Here is a 23,680-nt window from a genome sequence, read left to right as displayed (position 1 = left end):
GGCTTCCCCTATCCTAAAGCATATTATCTGATAAGGATAAAAATTCTCTTTTTAATGGATTTTATTGCCCTTGATGTTTTGCAGGAGTAATGATTCTTTCATAGGAATTCCTTTCATATATGGATTGTCCTGTCTCTTCTCTAAGATAACTTAAAGCCCTGTAGTCAAAATAGTCAGGTGCTCAATTCAAGACTATGTACCTGTAAAAGAGTTATGAGATCAGTTCAGCATCAAAACATGGTCACATGGGCTGTGAGTTGTTCAGAGCACAAGAAAGCAAGTTTATATATTGCCAGAATATACTGAAGACTATATTTAATATTCACTTTAATAGAACAGATTTTTTTTTATTTGTCAGCCTTATTCTCTAAAGATATACAGGTTGTTTATATAATGATTTTCCAAAGGCCACCTCACTTTCCCTCAACTGTGAGATATTTTGAAGGAAAAGCAGTTTAAGTGAAACTGAGATATTTTAAATGTTAGAAACTGAACTTTTTTCCTAGAAGAAATGGACAAAAATTAACCATTTCTGCAATTTTATAAAATTCTTACCAGCCATAATCAGTATGTCATTTAAAATAGAAATACTGTAAGGCTATAATGCACTGTGACAGATTGTCACAAAGAGGTAGCAGTATTGATGTTTCAATCAGGAGCTGACATCTGAGTTTCATTAAAGGAAAAGAAAAAATATAGAGAGATGTATAAAATAAAATGCAAATCATCTTTTTATGAGCAAAATAGTTACTAAAATCTAACTCTACTGTGATTTCTTTGTTCCTGTCACTCTTGTCATGGCTTCTTATGTAAAAAAAAAAAAGTTAGATGCAAGTGGGTAAAAAGTCAGGTTTTCATTACATCTTATGATTTCCGTTACTTATCATCCCATTGTTGATGTTAAATAAGCTTCAGTTGGAAATGTAGATATATTAATGAAACAAAACTGTATTTAATCTTAAGAAAAGATCTTGCAATGTTTAAGTAATGCAAGCTTTTTTGTTATTTTCGGTAACTAAAACGTATTCTTGAAAATGTATTCCTAGAATAACCTTTGGAATAATAAAAATCTATGTGCTTTTATGAGGTGACATGCAATTTAAATCTTTCCTTACAGTTGATTGACATATGATCTTTATCCCTGATGCTTCATTAAAGTCCTTGTTGTGATGATGGAGAGTGATTGATAAACCCAAATTTCCCCATTTGAAAATGAGCATGGCAAACACATCTCAAAAGACAATAGTTATTTTAGGACACTTTTATTTCTAAATAATACCTTTAATGGACAGTTTCCTCTAGGTCCCTGCATTTCTTTCATTTTGCATGAAAATCTTCACTTCTGAAATACTATTGGTAAGGCAAATATTTCAGACTAAATTATAATTAATTAAATTTTATAGTAAGAGTTTTGGTTTGTGAGATGGTTTTCCAAGACCACAGTGTTCCAGATATGATGCCCTGCTGTAGTGTAGTTGATTTACTGGCAACTGTGTTAGCCACTTCAGTTTTGAATGTGGTGCAGGAAAAAAAGGTAATTTTCTGGGTTCTATTACTTTTCTTTAAAATTCTATCAACAAAATTTCAGAATTAGGGACAACTTAATGTAGTGGTATCTGTTGAACTGCAAAGGGGTCCAGCTGATCACGGAGATGTTCTAATTAAATATGTAAGCACAATTAATTTTCTGATTATTGTTTCAGACACCCTACATAATTATTTTCCTGAACATTTCTGAGTGTTTGGGGTTTGGTTATTGTCTTAGTTTGAGGGAAAAACGAGAATGTTTACCAAAAAAACCCAAACAAACAAACAAAAAAAAAAACAGAGAAAAGGATTCCTTCACCATAATCATGTCACTCTTTATTAAATTTAAGAAAAAGGAACTTTGATTAGAAAATAGATATAAGAAGAGTAACTGTTTTTAACTACTATACATATACATATATATGTAGATATAAATATAACTGTAAACAGACCAGAGGAAACTATTCCCTCAGCAGACCAAATGTAAAAACAAGAAAATAACAACTCCCAAATGGTAGGTTCCTCCTGGTGCAGTTATATTTATGGACAGTGTCAGTGTCACACCTTGGCTGGCTACAAGGTAAATTCTCAGTCTTTTCCCAACGAGGCAGAGACAAGGGGTGTAGTCACATGGACACTCTCTCTCTCTCTGCTTGTCCTTTGTCCCCAACGAAGAAGGAAAAGCTAGAAGTGGAGGGATGGCGATAGTTCCCAGGAAGGAAAGGTCTGTAGCATATTCTGAAAACAGCTGTGACTCTTGTCTCATTCTCTCCCTTTCTCTCTTGGGTTGCTGCCGTGGTGGGGTGGGCAGGCCACAACACTGCAGGCGACTGGGCTCACAATGCCAAACCAGAACAGCAGTGACAAGAAAAAAAAAACTCACTAAACAGCAGCAGTGATGAGTAGGAGAATGCCTTCTCTCTGACAGCAATACACACACAACTGCAGCGTTCAGCCAGAGTTGTGGATGTCCCCCAAAATCAAAAGAGACAGTGCAAACCTGTTCCCTGCCATACTTTCCCCCACTCAAAATGATCAATCAGGAATTGGTAGCAGTTGACTACTTCTTTTGTTAACTAATGGCATGGGGAATTAGTGGAGAGAATTTTTCCTTTAACATCCCGAAACTATAATAGTTATTTTTGCTCTTTTTGGTATCAGTGTATGTTCTCCCCATCATTAGATTATAAAAGAAAAACTGTTAATGTCAGTCCAGAAGGTCTCTGAGTTACACACTGCAGGGTGAGGCCAGAAGGGTCAGAATGAATACTGTGAAAGAAAAGAGGAAGGTCCCATTTGAAGCAGGTGTGCTGCAGTGGGGAAAAAAACCATTATGGGATTCCTCAGTCACTGTCATTCTGCAGGGTTCATGTACAGTTTGTGTGCTTCCCCACAAAAAGTGCAGTCACATCAATTAACTAAAACACACGGCCATGTGTTATTGAGACTAATCTCTGGAGGCTGTTTTGCAGCTCACCACTGTGTCATTTTGTAAAATCTGTGTAGTGCTCTGCTCTGTGAAGCAGAAGTATACTGCAGGGACACACCAGTAGTTTATGACTCTATCTGCTGAGAACAAGGATGTGGTGGTGGGAAGTACATGATGATATGGCTGTCCCCTGCAACATAGCTGTGCAGAAACAGGCTTATATCATGGGAAGACAGGGACTACGGTGCACAACACCAAAAAAGAGGTTATGCAAGGATAGACACTCTCTTATGTAAGCAGAAGGAACTTGTCATAATTCTTACACCCAAAACCTACTGCAGTTTTGAAAGCCAGATGCAGAGAAAGCTAGAAGTGTGTTTATGTACAATGTGCTGACCTGTGCTGCACAATGGGCCCTTCATCAAGAGCCAAACTAGAATGACTCAAGGAAATAATGTTTCTATAATAGTTAAACAGATTTCTGAATATTTAGCTAGCCAGTTCCTTAATCCCCAGGTGATAACCCTGTACATAAATCTCTATGGGTACTCATAAAACATAAACCTGAAAGCATTAGATATTAAAATTTAGAAAGAAAGCCAAACCGAAAAAGTGAAACAGGCTTGGCTGCTAGAATATATCACACATATTCTAGTTCCACTTTATGGACAGCAGAAATTAGAACTGGTTAAAAAGTACTCCCTCTAATTTGCAATGTTTTTTTCTACATGGGATTTCTTCATTGCTGAAGGCATCTAGTGAGTGTGTTAGTGACCACAGTATGATCTTATTAGTATTCTGGGCTTGTAAACACTTATGGCTGATGACAACAATCCCTTAGTGTAAGCTAGTTAATAGAGTTATATAATATTATTGATGTTACTAAGGGAATAGAAAAAGGTGGATATACCATCTGTGATTTCTACCTAACTGCTTTTTACAGAAAAATTTTTAAAACAGTGTGGTTAGGTATAAAGGAAAGAAACTGTAAATTCTGGGGGAAAGAAAAAGCTAATACCAACAATTCTTTCTCTGTTTCTTTTTGTTTTAGTTTGTAAATAAGAACAGAGATACAAGATGCATGCTTGATGAACATGAAGGTAGGACAAGATGAAAAACATAGACTCCTCATGTATTATTTCGGGATTTAGGGTCCAATCATGATGTTTTTTCATGCAGTAGTATTAATACTTGAATAAAATAATTTTGGAGGCAAAGACTAATTACACACTAAGGAGAATAAGCTGACATCTGGATATACATATTGACATTCTATGCCAAGATTTCCTTGTGGAGGAAAGTAAGGAACAGTGATAGAGCAGGAAACGTATTGTCTAAGAGGTCTTTAGCTTTGGTATCTTGGGAAGTAGAATTTTGGGAAGCACTAGAGAGCATAGCTACTATGTATTTACAGAGACATATGACACAATAACTTCCTTAGTTTTACCTTTCATTCTGACTTACAGACATTGAGTCAAAATTTCATTAGGTACATTATGCTATGTAACATACCATTATGTATGTTACATCTGGGTCCTCCTACACAATATGTCTTCGTGTAAAATCATTAATAAGTACTTTTAATTACTCTTTCAAAAGCCCAATTAAAAATAACTTTAGCAATATTCATGTTTGCTCCATGTCTATTTTCTTGAAAGCAAGATTTTTTTTCTTTTTGCAATATTCATTGATTTTCAATGGAAAAAAAATCAACTAAAAAGAGCTGAAAGCTGAAATTGTAATAGTATATCAGTAATGGCAACATAATGAGGCAACATATTCCACTAAAAAGGTTGCTGGAATGGGGCGATCCAACATTATTTCAATTCTCAACATGTGCGGCTGTAAGGAAAAGCTTTTATTTTAGAGGGTTCTCTTTTCCCTCTTTGTCCTGTCATCTTGCAGGTTGTAAAGTCTTTGAAGTTTTTTATGTGTATAATGACTACCTTTGTGGAGTCCAGTTTGAGTTCTGTCAGCAATTGTTCATTGTTACAAATACATATACCAGTGAAAAAAGATAGTAAGGATACAATTTGTATAGCTAGTCAAGGCAGCAAGAATTCTGAAACTCAGGTATTAGCCATAAATTTTTCATAAGATTGTTCACATAGAAAAGACAAGCACTGTATTATTTATGAAGAGGCTACCAGTTCTTTTACTTTCTAATTCTACCCATGTTTGAACAATATTTTTTTCTAGTCATTCAAAATTCAGCTCACCTTCTAGGAGGCATAATGAATCTCCAGTTGTCTGTTACTGTTTATTGGCATTGCCTCCTGTTACCTTTCCTTTTTATCTACCATTCCTGCACTTCTTGGAGTGAACATGAAAGTTGTGAGGCATAATATCATAATAAAGGTTAGAGCAAGGGATAGAAGAAAATAAGAGAGAGACTGGTAGAATTTCTGACCAACTTCTTGAATGAAGATGCTAAATTCTGCACTCTGAGTTCACCTTGGCAGGATTTTCAGTAAGCAAGCAGAAATCACTGGGCTGCTTCATTTAGTTAAGGTCTTTACACTAGTGAAGAGATGCGCAGTTCAAGACACCTCAAAAATACCTGTCCTGGTCATTGACTGGAAAATAAGGGCAGGATGACATTTGCCTCTCCTTACATTCTTGAGCTTTTGGCATCTTAACACACTGCTTATTGTGATTTTTAATCAAAATCAAGTGCACTTCTGAGTGAACTAATTTCCAAGCGTTGAGCTTTGAAAATGTATGACGAGAGAGTTCTTGTTTCTGAAATTATTATCCTTGTAATTGGCTTTTATCAAAACCAGATAAAATTTGTCAAGTATTACCTAAAATAAGATAATGCAATTCCCATACCAACTTTCTGTGCCAAATACATCTTGCACAAGACTCTGTAGGAAGAAACATTCTCAAAACAACTCAGTACACAGGTTTTTGTCTTACCATTCAAAGTTTGTGTCAAATACCTATACTTATTAGCTTTATATGGAGTGTAGTCTTAAAAAAACCCAAAAAACACACACACACACAAACCCAAAACCCCAAACCCCAAACAAACAAAACCAAACCCCACAAAAAACACAAACACACAAACAAACTTCAAACAAAACCCACCAGAAACCTGTTTCCTTTCATCTCTGAACTATCTATTTTCATTAACAATTAATACTGTTTTCTACAGGAATATTCCTTCCAGCTATTTTTATCTCTTCTGTAAAAAGCTGTTTCTAAATTGTGACCCATACAAAAGAGCTTTTATGCTGATCTGTTCTTATAATGCTAAAGATTTAAATTGTGTAACTAGGTAAGGACAATTAAAATGAATTCTCAAAATAAATATGTCATATGGAAAACTATCCCTGCCACCCTCAGATTTTTACTGGAAACCTGGAAAATGATATTCTGAGCAGTGAATTTGTATTCAAAAATTATCCTACATCTCTGGAATACCAATTATGTTGTCAAAATATGCAATGACATAAGATAAAGGAAGCTACAAATAGATGAACACTATTGAAACTGCAAGTGGGAATGATATAAGCAAAGAAAAAGTTCATGTGGCATAGAGAACAGCACAGGCTTTCAATCCCACACATGGTCACCCTTGAAGAAGGGTAAGCAGGGAGGAAAAGGAGCTCAGCCTTTCAATTTCATTTGTATGACATATGATGAAAGTTGATTTTATTTAATGAAAGAAAAAGCTGTGTAGAAACTATGATTCATTTACAAGGAAAAGGATGTTTGAACCTTTCCTGATTTGAGGCAATTTTTAGGTGTGACTTTCTATCCAGAAGGAATTTACGGGTGCATATCCTGCAGCTTCCATTTTGTCACACAGAACAAGCTGCTAATTCAGTCCGCAGAAAAGGAGACTGAGGGGAGATCTCAGTGCAGTTACAACTTCCTCGTGAGGGGAAGAGGAGGGACAGGCACTGATATCTTCTCTGTGGTGACCAGTGATGGGACCCAAGGGAACAGCCTAAGGCTGTGTCAGGGGAGGTGTAGGTTGGATGTTAGCAAAAGACTCTTCACCCAAAGAGTATTTGGGCTCTAAAACAGGCTCCCCAGGGAAGTGGCCACAACAGCAAGCCTGACAGAGTTCAAGAAGCATTTGGGACAATGATCTTAGGCACATGGTGTGATTATTGGGGTTGTCATGTGCAGAGACTTGATCCTTGTGGGTCCCTTTCAATTCAGGATATTTTATGATTCTATGGTTCTAAGGCCCTGCCTTAAGTTTAAAACTCATATATATGGTAAAGCACAAATTTTCTGGTTCTTCATGAAGGGCCTACACTGTACTGTAAAGGAAATGAGCCTCTTAAACGACCTGACCCAGGCCTGACATTATTTATTTTCTGGAAAAAACTTGCTCCTGGGTGTGTGAACTCACTCACAGTCCATGTGCTTTCAGAGGATTCATGCACTAACTCAGCAAATTTTCCATGAGAAAATACAGGTTTAGAAAGCAAATGACCCTGAAGCCCTGGCATCTGATGCTTGTTGGGCATGTTGGGCAGCCTGCAGGGCAGACTGACAGTGAGGGATGGAGCTGAGACATCTTGCAGTCTCCAAAAAGCTGACCTGTATGAGGCAAAATTATGTGCCTGGCTTTACACATATATACTCCAGGGACAGTGGGAGATCTTTGTTGCCCTCTACCTCCTATTTGTCACCTGCAAAACTGGGCAGAGACTCACCTTTGAATTCTAGAAACATGTAGTCTAAACTTAGTATTTGAGGCAGTAGAATTAAGCCCTCAAATAACTGGCAGTGGTTCATATCACCCAATTTTCTCATATGCTCAGAGTGAGGCTGGATTTTTTATTATTAAAGTGGGAAAAATCCAAACCCACCAAAGCAAGTGCTACTGGTAGCTATGGTGATTTTGACAGGGTGTCTTGGGTTTAGCTGACAAAATGCCAACTGCCCAATACAGAATCAAGAGCCTCCTTCCCCCACCTCACCCCGAGAAAAAGCAAAATGGAAAAAAACCCTAGAATTTGTTTAAACTTAAACTAACTATATATATTTATACAGAAAAGAGAAAATTAAAAGAAAACTACAAGATACACTTACACAAGTTAGATATAACAACAATTTTCTACTTCCCATCGAAAACATATTTCATTACTCTAGATCCGTAAAATACTCTAAAAGACACCCAGCAAGGCCAAAGAGAGAGCATAACAATAAAACATTTCTACTTCTCTGAAACTAAAACAAAATAGGATGTAACAGTGGTCTGAGTAAGGCCCAGGCCAGCAGGACAGTTGTAGTGTGTCCTGCCTCCACTGCAAACGTGATGGCAACTCAGAGAACACTTCCTACTCCTGTATTCATATCTCAGGTTTGCGTCATCTGGTATGAAATATTTCTTTGGTTGCTTAAGTCAGGTGACATCTGTCTCTTAATCTGCATGGGTTCTCTGAGCCTTCTAATTTGAGGCCTAGCTAAAACTACCACAACTTCTACCCCTTATTTTATACCAAATTATGTCAAAACTCATATCGTGTAAGTTTGTATTTATCTATTCCCATGCTTAAACAGTCTTTGTTCTTTTCAGAGCTGTTTTCCACTCCTTCATATTGTAGGCATTACTCCATTAGGATGGGGTATTTCAGGCAAGGAAAAAACAGTTCTTCATTGGACACCGACACTGGTTCAGCTCAGGTCTTCTTCACCCAGTCGTTCATGTCCAACAGAGAACTCAAAATGCAAGTTATTGTGTCTTCTCAAGGTTGAATGTCCTTCAGGAACACACTGGGATCATCCCATCCCCTTCTCAGGGGTCACCATACTCTTCTCAGGGGTCTTCATCCCTACACTGGCGTGTGATGTTCCTCATCAGCTCAGCTTTTGGGCAAATGAGCATCCACATGATGAATCTTCACAGATTCTACTCAAGGAGCAGTGTCCCACCACACACCAACAGCCTACATGGACCTCTCCATGCTTTCAATTACTGTTCTTCCATTGGTTTAGCCACCCCTACAGGTCACTGGCTATCATCCACAAGTCATTGTAGAGGGAAAGCTTTGGCCACCCCTCTGGTTCAGCAATGTCCAATAGACTTGGTTGTCCTCCTCCTCCTCCTGGCGGGAGGCAGGGCAGCCTTATTGATGTTCTTGACTCTGTTCTGGGATCTCTGCTTCAATTATGTGCACAGCTTTTTTACCAGCTTTCTTCCATTTTGATTTTCATACCTGGGCCTCAAGCATAGAAGTAGATTCACTGTCCCTTCTCATGTCTTCCCTCTGGTCATGTAAGAAGGACCACAGTTCACCACGAGACTCATGTTTCGGGTTTGCTCTCCGTCAAGATGGGGTAGGAGCAAAAGCCTGGTCTCTTGGGCTGTCACGCCTCTCCCTGGAGTGGGTGCATTCACAGCAGGTAAAATTGGAGTTGTCTGAACTCACAAAGACAGTCAGTAAAACAGTTAAAACAAGCATTCAGCAGCAAGAAACCATTGTTTATATTCTACATGTACTAAAACAATGAGATAAATTCCTCATAGTTTACAAAATTTCTGGGAAACCTGCCGAACTCCTGGGTCACTTGCCAATGTCCTTGGTCAGTGCCCGCATTCTCCACCAATTATCTGTCTTGGGTTGAGCTGGCAAAATGCCAGCTGCCCAATACAGAGTCAAAGCCTTCCTTCCCCCACTGAGAAAAGGGAGAAAGGAAAAGAAACCTAGAAACTCAGAACAGGTTTAAACCCAAACTAACTATATATATTTATACAGTAAAGAGAAAATTAAAACTACAGTATAACGTACACTTAGACATGTTAGATATATCAAAAAAATAACTCCCCAGTCCCCATCAAACACAAATATCACTATTTTAGCTACAAATCACTCCAGAGAACTCAATCCCTAGAGGGACAGACTCAAGCAGAGAGAAAGACAACAAACATCCTACTTCCCTAAGCTAACAAAGTGGTAAGCCAGTGATGGGCCTGGGCCTCCTGTTCCTCCTGGGATGGCACAGTGTGTCTTCCTGGGACCACAGCTATGGAGGAACTGACCTACACTTTGAGATGATGTCAGAATATGGTATGGAATACCATTGGCTAGAAGCAGTTAGCTGTCAGCCAGCTCATCCCAGCCCAAGTCATCGGACAGTCCCAGGCCTACCTGAAATCCAAAGCCTTAAATTTAGGCCCACCTAGCTAAACCCAAAACACAGGGCCACCTTGGCATTCCAATTCTACTGTTTTCAAGCCACAAGAGTAAAAATAGAATTACTTAAATCTGCAAATCACAAGGGATTTATAGAGTTTTCATGAATTAAGGAAAAAAAGGAAAAAGAAAAAAAGAAGAAGAAAAGCAGCAGCAATAGCTAAGGTAATTGGCCAAGTTATTTCCTTTTAATTACTTACCATGTTGTGACCTTTACTAACTCATTAATTGATGGTGACAATAAGATCCAGAGCGGATTCATTCTCGTGTCTACAGTGAATATAAAAACTTTAATTAAGTATGAATATGCATGTTTAGCTATAAATCCTGTGAACTTATTGCACTCTTGTCTTTTTCTGGTAAAGGCTCTTAAAGAAATCTAATGGAAAATATTTTTTATAATTCTATTTCAATAGGATGTGTGTATACTAAATGAATACATGTGACAATTGCCTGAGAGCTTTTGAGCAAGTAACTGAAAAAATAGCTTGGATTTTTCAGTGTCAGCAAGGATTTTCTATTCTTTCACCTAACTTGTCAGTATTTTGTTCTTATTCCTGAACCTGTTACAGCTTTCACTGAAGGATTTTTTGTTGTTGGTTTTTGCTCACTATTCTAATAAGGCCTTCACCCTGTTACTTTGTCACTTTGCACTTTCATAACATCATTTCTCTTTCTGTGGAGTAAAATGGGCTAAAATATACATATTAAACATGATCCTACTGATTAAATCTTCAATCTAATATTGAAGATACTTTTATAATTAATAATTTTCAAATGCTCATTTATCTGTTGGAATAATTCTTTTGTTAAAGCCAGCTAAGCCTTTTACTTACAACTAAAATAGCTGTACAACTAAAATAATTTTGTTTCAACTCTGCTTGAAGTGGATATCCATAATTACAGTGTTACTGAACCACATTTATTAGAATTGTCTAGATCAATCAGAAACGTTCACTTTCTTTCATTGACCATTTAATATCTACTCCACTGATGAAAGCCTGTAAATTGTACTTCTGGATTAGGACAACATGGAAGCAAAACCATGTAGCAAATGCAAATCTACTAACAGAGGAGACAACCCCGTGGTTTTTCTCCCCTCTAATGAGGAAATTACATTGAGGAAATAAACAAAAAAATAAAGATGAAGTGAAAAGAGCCCATATGAGCTGAGAAAATATATATATACAGTTGTAGGTACACTAATATTGTTTGGTGATACACATCACATTTTATGCTATTAATAGAATAATTACATAATAGATGTATTAACTTTATTTTGCATCAACTTAGTTAACTTTTGAGCTCTCATAATATTTTCACATGTACATCTAGGTAAGCATGATTTAAATAAATACAATAAATATTTATTTAGAGCACTTCAAAATCATCTTGTCATATAAATTTTAGTGGGTTTTGCTAGTGGCAAGAAGAAGATCCTAAATGAGAAGGACTGTACTTAACAATAAACACTTGCCTCTGTTCTTCTGTTACTGATATTATCTGTGTATGAAGCATTTTCTGTTCAGTTCCTTGTGAAGAGCAAAACAAAAGACTAAATGATAATAAAATATTTTTATTTACTTATGATACTGCACTGGTTGAAAAATCACTTACAATAAATTGCTAATATTACCATATATTTTTTTAGTGAAAATTGTGCAGAAAATGATGGGCAATAGAGCAATGAGTACCCAAGTACTTTATCTGAAAATGTACCTAAATTAAGAAGGTATTTTTCCCCATAAATATTGTTATGACTCATTATATAAATATATTTAAAAGTACTGTGGACACTACAAGCTGTTTTACAAGCTCTTAAAACATTGAAGATTGTGCTTTAAAATTACTTTGAAAAGGGCCAGACCATTAGAGCTAGTTCTTTTATTCAAACAAGGAAAAAAGAATATATATATATATTTATATACATACACACTATATATTTTCCTGCAGTAAGATAAATTAGGGGAAAAACAAGTGAAAAACTACCTTCTAGGAGACTACCTATTCTGTCTTTTTATTCTCATCTAAGGTTGTTGAAGCTAATCAGAAACATAATTTCATTTGTCTGCACCAATACTGCAGAACAGCAATTGCAGATTTTTTTAGTTATTCTTTTCTGCCCATTCCATTTGCAGGTAATATCTATGTTGTGCCTCTAGCTGATAACAGATGAATCATGGAAAGACTTGTATAGCATTGAACCACCAGTCTATTCAGTTGTAAGACAGAAGTAGGTACAAAATACTTTGAAAGTAGGTTGTTAAAAAGTGATAGTGGTCTTGATGAAAATTCAGATACATGGTCTCCAAGACCTGCTAAGACTGGGGTTATTATCTGTTCTGAAAGCCAAAAAGGTATGAAAATGTCAGTATCCAAAGAGCCATTTTAGCATTTCTTTTAGTGGGAATGTCCATAGATAAAAAGATTTTTTCAGTATGAAATAACTGATAATTCTCCTTCTTGCACACTCTACTCCAAATTGAACTGGGGGAATATTGTTAACATCATATTTAGAATGCTCCAACATTAGGTAAATGTTTGTTATATGGAATATTGTAGTTCAGATTTTTCTGTGACAAAATCTTCTTACATTTAATGAAGGAGCTGTTTATACAGAGATGTGATTTCCTTTGTGTTAGGCTAGCTGTCTTTGGTTGAGCTGGCAAAATACCCACTGCCCAATACAGAGTGTCAGCCTCCCTCCCCCTCTCGCTGAGAAAAGAGAGAAAGAAAAAAAAAAACCAACCAGAAACTCAAACTAGGTTTATACTTAAGCTAACTGTATATATTTATACAGAAAAGAGAAAATTAAAAAGAAAGCTACAATATAATACACACTTACATAAGTTAGAAATAACAAAAAATAACTCCCCACTCCCAGTTGAACACAAATCCTACCATTCTAACTACAAATCACTCTGGAGAATTCAATTCACCAGAGACAATCCGAAGCAGAGAGAAGGACTAAGAACAAATATTTTGCTTCCCTAAGATAACATGGTGGTGAGTCAGTGGCAGGCCTGAGATTCCCATCCCTCCTGGGACTGCACAGTGCGTCCTTCTGGGATTAAGACAAAGACCAAAAGAGGCAGAAGCTCCACCTCCCTCTCTTTTTATACTTCTTGATGATGTCAGATGATATGAAATACCTCTTTGGTTGCTTAAGTCAGGTGATGCCTGTCCCTTCTAATCTATGTCACATCCTTTGGGCCTGCTAAGGCCTAGCTAAAACTAAAGACAAACCTACCACACTAGCTCAAAGATGTCCTTTTTCTTTCTTTGTTAGATCAAGGCTCTGTATGGAAAGAGTAGGGGCAAAATTCTTTCTCTAAAAGAAGAGGGAACAAACTGTAACTTGGGTCCATGCAGCTTGACCCACAGCAATCTGCAGTCTCTTGGAGATATCACAGAGTGAAACAGAGATCTGCTGAAAAATAAGCTTTCCTATGGAGACCAAGCAGAGAATGTCACAGAAATTTGTCTAGCAGGAACAATGTCAAGATTGCCCCCTTCCTAAAAATAAATTTTTAAAGTAATTATTCAGAAATTATTGCAGCCAACATAGAAAAAGAAGCACCATTGATTCTGAGCTGGAGTGCAACAGTTGCAAAACTTTTATTTTCCAAGACACTTTAACTCCATTCTGTCTTCAGGTTTTCCATCTAGTTTGTTCTGTCTTCAGACATTTGGTGTCAGTGAATTAGCTGACATATGAGTCAAACTCCTGTACAGATAACAGGCAATCTGACACCCAGGGAAATGAAACTCATTATCTGATTCTGTATCAAAGCTATATGACACGAGAGAATTGTGATTATCAAAATAATCTCTACTGAAGAAAAATGTGCTGCTCAAAGTCTCATCAGCCTGTTTGGACTTGAGGCTACTAGTCAAACAAAAAAAAAGAGAAAAAGTCACTTCCTTCTTCATTCTTTTGAAAATGGTACACTTTGAAGCATTAACCTACTTAATTAAAATCAGATTTCTTTGTTTAGTTCTGTTTTTGTGATGGCAACATGAAACAATACCTATTTTTCTTCAGCTTCTAAATGTTTGTAGCTGCAGATGTTCTGCAGATGGCTCCCATTCACATACTGTGGGAACACCTATTATCCAGCTGGTAGGGAACACTGTAGCAAATAAAGGCAACTTACAGGGACTTTGGCAGTTAGCAGGACACCTGGTTGCTTTAATGGTGTGCTTTCATTATACATTTTTGCCTATTCTGGCTGAATTTTTCCATCATAATAGGGTTTTTTTTTGGTAAATGACTGTCGATGATTCCCTATTTTTCAACATTTCTTTTGGAAATATCTGTTTGTATTCAATTTCCAATGTTTTCTTTTACTTTCTTTTTCTCTTTTACTCTTTGTTTCCTGGTAGTTTTTAAGTTTTTCCCCTCTTTTAGTATATTGTCACATATTTCTTTATTGATGATGATCTGTGCGTTGTTGCCACTCTTCAAGGAAATTGTTTGTGTCTTTGAGAACTTTCTGCTGGTGATGTTGTACCAATTTTGCTTTTTACTATTTCGTGACTGAGAGGTAATACAGGGAACAGACTAAAAATCACCCAGCTAAAAACAGAAAACAGTTTTAATGAGATATAAAGTATTTTGGAGCTCATTTCTTTTCTAGTCTTCTCAGAACATCTCTATAGAATTAATTTGCAATGACATCATGTTGGTCATGAGCTGCATCAAGGAAATTACATGTACAATTAATTTCTACTGTGTCCCAGTTCCAGCCAGGACAGGATTAATTTTTGCAGGAGCCAGGAGGCAGCATGACTGTGACCTGAATGTTATTCTATACCAACTCATTATCCAGGCACAAGGGAAGGGCTCTCTTCCACAATGGTGTGGCATGGCAGAGCAGTCAGATATGTTTCTGTGTGAATGGTTGTTTCTTGTACCCTGTCATTACTGTTGTTGGTGATACTGTTAGTTTTCTTATCTCATTGCTGTTTCCAGTAAACTGTTTTTATCTCAACGCCTTATCTTCAGCTTTTGTGCCTCTAATTCTCCTCTCCATTCTGCTGCAGAAGGAGGGACAAAGGGAGAGGTAGGGAGAGAGAGTGGCACATGGTGTGGAGATTCTCAGTTGGAGCAATGAATTGGGGAGTACAATTGCTAAACCATGACATAGCATTACTGGACTCAGAACACCATGCAGCTGCCTTTGCAGTTTCTATGATTTTAAAATCTAGTCTAATTGAGATATTTACTGTTGGCTTTGTATTTTTTTATCTATTATTATTATTTAATTTTAAAATGATTAATAGTAAGATACAGAGATCTGTTATTTTAGTAAGATGCTTTTTGGGGCTTATATACTTTAGAGAAGAAACCCATTCATGCTGTCAGTGACTGTAACAATGTCATTTTAGGATTGCACAGTTAGTTTTCTTGGGGGATTTTTGTCAATTGCTTTATTGGATTTGCAGTTTACTAACAAAATGATTATTTTATTCTTTCTTTTCTTCTCATCCCTTCAACAATCAATCCTTTAAGTCAACTTTCGATTAAGAAATTCTATGAGGAAATCCATGACAAAAAACATATTTATTTATATATTTCACCACCTATTTCTTTTATTTTCTTCTTTGTGTTCTGAAAGATAAATTCTCCTTATTTCAGTACTTTTAATCATCTGAAGAAGGAAACATCACTGGCATTATGTTTTCATGGGTGTTATTATTCATAATCCATAGTGTTGATTTATCTGTCATGTTATATTTATTATTTTGATGAGATTAGACATGGAAGAATGTCTCTCCTTGTCTTAAACACTTCCTGAACTTACCAGAAGTTTAAATAGTCCAGTTGGTGAATGTACATGGTGCTGCTCATTATAGAATCATAGAATCGATTGGGTTGGAAAAGACCTCCGAGATCATCAAGTCCAACCCTTGGTCCAACTCTAGTCCATTTACTAGATCATGGCACTCAGTGCCACGTCCAATCTCAGTTTAAAAACCTCCAGGGATGGTGAAGCCACCACCTCTCTGGGCAGCCCATTCCAATGCCTGATTACTCTCTCTGGAAATAATTTTTTTCTGATATCCAACTTAAATTTCCCCTGGCAGAGCTTGAGCCCATGCCCCCTTGTCCTATTGCTGACTGCCTGGGAGAAGAGACCAGCCCCCACCCGGCTAGAACTTCCCTTCAGGTAGTTCTAGACAGTGATGAGGTCACCTCTGAGCCTCCTCTTCTCCAGACTAAACAACCCCAGCTCCCTCAGCCTGTCCCCATAGGATTTGTGCTCCAGTCCCTTCACCAGCCTTGTTGCTCTTCTCTGGACTCACTCCAGCACCTCAATATCCTTTCTGAACTGAGGAGCCCAGAACTGAACACAGTACTCAGGGTGTGGCCTCACCAACACAGAGTACAGGGGAAGGATCACTTCCCTGGTTCTGCTGGCCACACTATTTTTGATACAGGACAGGATCCCATTGGCCTTCTTGGCCACCTGGGCACACTGTTGGCTCATGTTGAGCTTCCTGTCAATTAGTACCCCAAGGTCCCTTTCTGCCTGGCTGCTCCCCAGCCACTCTGTGCCCAGCCTGTAGTGCTGCATGGGCTTGTTGTGGCCAAAGTGCAGAACCCTATGTAGGGACAGAGGCTGTAATCTTCTGGTAACCACTGTTCATAATGAGATCCAGCCTAAGAAAGCCATGCAGTTATGTCCCTACAATACTGTAAGCTCAGTCAAAACAGAAAGAAAGTGGATAAAAAATCTGATTATCCTTGCACCTTTTGAGCAGAGAAATGAGCTACATATAGGTGTCCATACAGAGAAAATACTCTCTGTGATATTATTATTTTTAAAAAGCAAAAGCACATTTGTGTGTCTTATGACAAACTTAGGTTGAGTTGCAAACGCTAACAGATTATTGGGAGTTTGTTGAGGTAAAGGCCCAAAATTAAATTTTGGATTTTCAAGCAGAACATCACTACAAACAATATGGGCTGGTTGTAATTTTTTATGACACCTGAACTAATTTAAAATGGCTGTAATGGATTTGCATGACAAGTCTTTGGTGGCAGGCTGAGTGTAGGAGTGACTTCTGTCAGAAGATGCCAGAAACTACCCCCATGTTCAAGGGAGTCAATGCCAGCTGGCTTTAAGACAGAATCACCACTGGACAAGGCCAAAATAATCAGCAATTATGTTAATGCCTGTGGGATACCAGATTTACAAAGAGGGATTAAAAAATACTGTGCAAAACCTGCTGAACAGCAGAGATAGAATATGAAAGAGAAACCATTCTGTAGACACCAAGGTCGGTGAAGAACGAGGGGCAGGAGTTGCTCCAGGCAGTGGAGCAGAGATTCCCCTGCAGACCATAGAGGAGACTGGTGAGGAAGCTGTGCCACTACAGCCCATGCAGGTCCACAATACAGCTGATATTCATCTGCAGCCTAAGGGAAGCCCCACGCCAGATCAGGTGACTGTCCAAAGGAAGTTGTGAGAAGCCTGTGTTGGAGTAGTCTGTCCCTGAAGGGCTACACCATGGAACGGACCCATGCTAAAGCACTTGTAAAGAACTGAAACCTGTGGGAAAGACAGACATTAGAGGAGTTCATGGAAGACTGTATCTTTTGGGAGGAGTCCATGCTGGAGCATGAAAAGAAAGTGAGGAGTCCTTCCCCTGATGAGGAAGAAGCAGCAAAGAAAAACAGTCCCCATTCCCCATTTGCCATTTCCCTGTGCCACTGGAGGATTACACACAAAAAACAGGGAGCAAAGCAGAGCCCAGGAAGAAGGAAGGGATAGGGGGAAGGTGTTTTTAAGATTTGGGTTTATTTCTTATTATCTTAGTCTGATTTGATTGGCAATAAATTCAATTTATTTCTCCTGTTCTGTCCATGACAGTAGCTGATGAGTGATCTCTCCCTGTCCTTATCTCCACCCATGACAAAAGCCTTTCATTATATTTTCTTTCCCCTGTCCAACTGAGGAGAGACACAAATGAACATCTTTGGTAGGCCCAGTCAGGATAAACCTACCATAACACTTTAAAAGGAAAATAGATCACATGATTGGAGAATGTACAATTCTCAAAAAATTACTTAAATTTAACAAGTACCTTCAAAAATAGCTATAGAAAAGCCTAGTAGAATTAAACTCTAAAAGCAAATGCTGATTCATTAGCAAGACCTGTATGTTTGTCTTTCAGTTCTACTTCATACTTACATGTTCAAGACCCAGGAAAAACAAGTGATAAAGCCTTTGCAAGATTCAAATGTGTGCCCATGGCATGAATGCAAGATTTACAAACATAGTTATGTATTATTATTATAAGACAGACACTACTCTGAAAATGCAGGACACAATTAAGACTGAACAACACTGTAAATCAAAATATTAGGGAGAGATTAACTACATTTTATAAATAATATGTACTCTGAAATATATGTCACTGTAAAAGGATGATATATGAATTTCACTGAAGTTTTGAAAAGTTTTAGGAACCGAATATTGCATCATTAGCTCAAAGATTTCAAAATTTTAGCTGTTCCTTATTTATTTGTGTTCTCACTATGCTGTCTCTGCTTCATGCCACATTAAGCACATTAGTGGCTTTCTACAGGCTTATACTTTAGGTATCAGGACATATGAAAAACAGACTTTTTGTTTGCAAAAATAAAATAAATAGAAAGAGTTTTTGGAGTGAGAAATTATTGGAAGTATCTTCTTTTTACTTCAAAATAATTTATTTAGTTTCTTCCACCCCCTCTGCATTTCAAAGATTTTAAAGCAAAAGAAGCAAAGCTCTGCCAATATCTCCTGTAAAACAGAAAATCAGTCAAGAGAAAATATATTGCATCTAAAATTCCCTTATATATAAACACTTCAGATGTTTGATTTCTACCTTAGTGTTTTACACTGTAATATTGAGATTTCAATTAAATTGATCTTTTCTATGCAAAATAAAATCCAAACTGAGATGATTTTTTTCCACTGGTTTAATAAACAAAAATCTTTTTTAAATGATAGGTGGAAGCCCACATTTCTTCTAATTTAAATTACTTCTAAAAATTTTAATTTTTATTAAAGAGTCTAAAGTTCACCTAAATTAGCATTCTTTTTGAAGTGCACAGTCATATGACATTTTATAGCATTTCCACGTACATCTCACACTGCTTTGTTATGACAGAATTTGGTACGTAAAATACTGACATTTTAACTTTCTTTAAAAATTTTATAGGACAATTGATTCTCAGGACCTACTGAAAGAAAGAAGAAAAAATATTTTCTAATAAATTGTCTTGCATTTTATTAATTGCTCTGTGGTTCACTCAGTGGTTATCCTCCCTAATTTCAGTGACATTTGATGTTGTCCATTTAAAGAGAAAATTCAGATTACTAAAGTGTTAACTTTTTTTTTCTCAAAAAAAAAAAGTGATGACTGGAAAAGTACAAAGGAAAACAGAGTAGAAAAGGCTGATTAATTTGCTCCTATAAACACCTGCTTTTTTTTTTTTTTACTTGGTCAAGTTGTAAACATTCATCAAAAATCAATTAGAGGACTGCTGTAATTCAAAAAAGCACTCTTAAATTCTAGTCTTTATCTTCATTATGTAAAATGTAGTTCAGCTTCCAACTGGTACAGTTTAATTTCAGTGAGATAACAAACATACTTTGATGCTTTTCCAGTCGTAATGAGAGTGTATCGTCTATAATGTCAGTTTGTAATTGTACAATTTGAAAAATGCCTTCCAGCTACTGTGCTTGTGTGATATTGTGTTTTGTATCTAAATGGCACATTGTGATCACCTCTAACAAAAGGAAGACCTGAGTTTTCCCTTTGGTTAGTTGGTTGGTTGGTTGTTTTTTGTCATTTGGTTTTGAGTTTGGTTTGGTTTTGCTTTCAATGACAGGTAGATCTGTTTGGAATAAAGATGTGCATTTTCCAAGCTTAATTGGAAACATACATCAAAGCAGACATTGTTTGAACTTTCTAAGGAACTATATAATAATTGTATACATGCTATTTTCATTCTGGAAATCTTTTAAAAAGCCTTAGCTGCACAAGTCCTGGATGGAAGAAATACTATTCAATTAACAGTATGAGAAAAAATTTTGGTGTACCTAGTACAAATTTTATTAAAATATCTCTCAATTTTAGCTCAGCTTTATTGAAAAATAACTTCTCATTTCTGGTAGATCTTGTAGATCATGCACTAGATGTCTGGAGAGCTAAAATCCAGAGTTGCACAGCAAAAGACCAGTGTCACTCAGTTTGCCAATACAAATTAGGTCATTATCTTGTAAGATCAGAGGGATAATAGATTTCTTAGCAAAAACGCTATTAAGGATTTGAGACTAAAATATATATGCTTCTGAAATATGGCATTAAAGGCTCATTTTAATGAAAGGATAGAATAAAACTAGTTTTAGTAGGAAATACTGAATTTCAGTATATTTGCAAAGAAAGTGAAGTAACTATGAGACTTGGTTTAGAAATAACTATTTTCTACTCTCAATAACTACTCTGTTCACTACTACCATGAGAAAGGCAGCCAAGGATAGTGTGAATTTTTCCTGCAAATGTCTTTGTAGCTCTCAGATGAGTAATACATATCAACCAGGCACACAACTTCACATTCTGACCTCCTGAAAAATCCTACCAAAGACCTCTGTGTGAAAAATTATGAAGACAGAGGAAGATACTTGTGCAGGATGAAGATTCAGAATTCAGTTTAAAGCGTTTGCAGATAAGTGTAGGAAATACAGGTTAAAAACTTAATGAAGTAAGCCGGGTTTTTTAATTGAGAATTTAGAAATATCATATAAATAAAATGGGCTATTTGGCCTCAGTTTCTGCTTTAGAAAATTGAAGGGATTCTAAAATTATTAAAAATTTCTTACCACCTATTTCAGAAGCAATCCCAAAACAAGTGTCTTTCTGTTTCCTGATGATTGCCAGTCTGACAGTCTGTTAAACCCAATAGATATCAGGTTTAGTTTCAACACTGGTCATAAAAATCATTCCTACTGGAATATAATAGGAAGAGTCTAACAGAACAACTATGTGACATAAAAATATTAGGGTTTGTGTCACTCTGTTTTTTGACATGTCTGGAGTCATAATTGCATAAGCAGAGTAATTTTGCCAGACAGTAGAGAGAACATGCTACAGAAATACTTCTTTCTACTATCTCTTTCAGGGGTGACTATTCTTCCAATTTCTTCTTGCCTCATTCTTGCAGTCCCAAACAAATCTGGCACATCCAATTATTCTTTCTGAATTGAAAGCACACAAACACACAAAGAGTTCAGAATGTCATGATGGATCAGAAAAAAGAGTCATGATGCCACAATTCATTCAGTAAAACTTTACTTCTCTATACATTTTTATATAACATATTCTTCAATTTTTCTGTTAAAAAAAACCAAAAACAACATGAAAAACAGTATTGTAAAATCATAGACTGGTCTGAATTGGAAGGCAACCACAAAGGTCACATAGTTGTTACCCTCTCACCATAGGCAGGGACACTTTCCACTAATCCAAGTTGATCTGAGCCCCCTCCAGCCTGGCCTTCAACACTGCCAGGGATAGGGCAGCTTCTCTGAGCAGTGTCTTCTTTCAAGGTCTCACAGTAAAGAATTTCTTCTTAATATCTAATCTAAACCTACCTTTTGTCATTTTATAAAGCTATTCCCACCTGCATGTCCCTGTGAAAAGTCCCTGTCCAACTTTCTGTTAGACCCCATTTAGGTATACTGGAAGGTGCTTTAAGGTTTCCCTGGAGCCTTCACTTCTCCAGGCTGAATCAGTCTGTCTTCATAGGAGTTATGCTGTAGCTCCCAGAAAAGCACCTATAACATGGAGATTAATATTTGTCCCTTCATTATTGTTTGAACTTGGAGAATTCATCAACAACTTGTTGGCTCTTCTACAGATAATAATCTCTCTCTATTGTTAAGACTCTTTGTCAATAAAAGAGTATAAGCAGAGACAATCTTTCACCATAATTAACTGACTGCAACCCAAGTCAGTGAGTATTTAATTATTTTCTATAAAGTAGAATAAATTCAAGGGAAAAAGAGAGCTTGCTCCTCTCCTTCCCATTTCCCAGGGAAAGATGTGAGAGCACACTGATCAGCAATTGTGTAAATTAAGGGACCAAATCATCCTTTAATATATGCATATTTTAAACTAGTAGGGCAGTTAAATGCCTCCCTGACATCCGATCCTGTCAGATCTCGGAAGCTAAGCAGGGTCAGGCCCGGATTAGTACTTGGATGGGAGACCTCCTGGGAAATGCCGGGTGCTGTAGGTTCTAGTCCTGAGGACTTCACTGACACTGTCCAAGCTCGCTCGGCCGTGGCAGATAAACCTCAGGACTTAAACAGTGGGGCCAGTTCTGCGCACGCTGTGCCTCACCTAAAATCCACTGCGCAGGCTGGAAGGGCACAGCCATGTGGGGACAGCCCTTCCCAAATCTTTGTTTGCGAAGTTTGGCCATACATACACATTTTAAACTAGTGTAATTTCTTATTTCAAAGAAGGTAATGAATTTATTTTAATGTAATGTTAGAGCTGAGGAATGACCAGTCTGATATTTACACTTGGAACCTCGACTGCTGTAAATTACTGTTTTTACACTTACTGTGATGGAACTGTAATGCTTTAATATCACTTGAACATTCATCTTTGAAAACTCTCGTACCAAGAGCATTTGACTTTCATAAAAGAAAATTTGTAAAGCTGAAGTTCATGCATATGGACTGATGATGTGATGCACATTGCTGATCAGGGTGCCTAAAAGTTCTTAAGATAAAACCCTTAAATTAAATGTCTAAAGAACTGAAGTTATGGTTTGAAATAATAATTTTTATCATGTCAATCAACCCATAAAATCAAATGGCTAGAGGGAAAACTGGAGAATTTTTTAGGTAGATATAATTGATTATTTAGAACTCATCAGAGAGATAGTTTTCAAACTAAAATATCTGTATCCCTTGACATCTGTATTTCACAGAATCACAAAATATGCTGAGCTGGAAGGGACACACAAGGATTATTGAGTCCAATTCCTGGCCCTGCACAGAATCACCCCCAAGGGTTACACCATGTACCTGACAGCTTTGTTCAAACACTTTGAACTCTGTCAGGCTTGGTGCTGTGACTACTTCCCTGAGGAGCCTGTTCCAGTGCCCAATCACCCTCTGCATGGGGAACCTTTTTCTAATATTCAACTTAAACCTCCCCTGACACAATTTTGTGTCATTTCCTTGAGTCCTGTCACTGGTCACCAGAGACAAGAGGTCAGTTCCTGTCCTTCCTCTTTCCCTCATGAGGAAGTTGCAGACTGTTATAAGGTTTCCCCTCAGTGTCCTCTTCTCGAGCCTGAGTAAACCAAGTGACCTCAGCCGCTCCTCATACAGCTTCCTCTCAAAGCCCTTCAAGGCCTGATTTGTGTAGGGAGAGGGGAGATAGCATTGATACCTGTCAGCATGTTGATTCTTTCATAAAACAAAAAGAGAGATATAGGATCAACATGATTTGGGTATTACAAGATTTAAGCACTGACTGTCTTCATGTG

This window comes from Pithys albifrons, chromosome Z (assembly GCF_047495875.1).
Source record: "Pithys albifrons albifrons isolate INPA30051 chromosome Z, PitAlb_v1, whole genome shotgun sequence".
Lineage (NCBI taxonomy): Eukaryota > Metazoa > Chordata > Aves > Passeriformes > Thamnophilidae > Pithys > Pithys albifrons.
The sequence above is the reverse complement of the archived record's forward strand: the minus strand, read 5'-3'. Positions refer to the sequence as shown.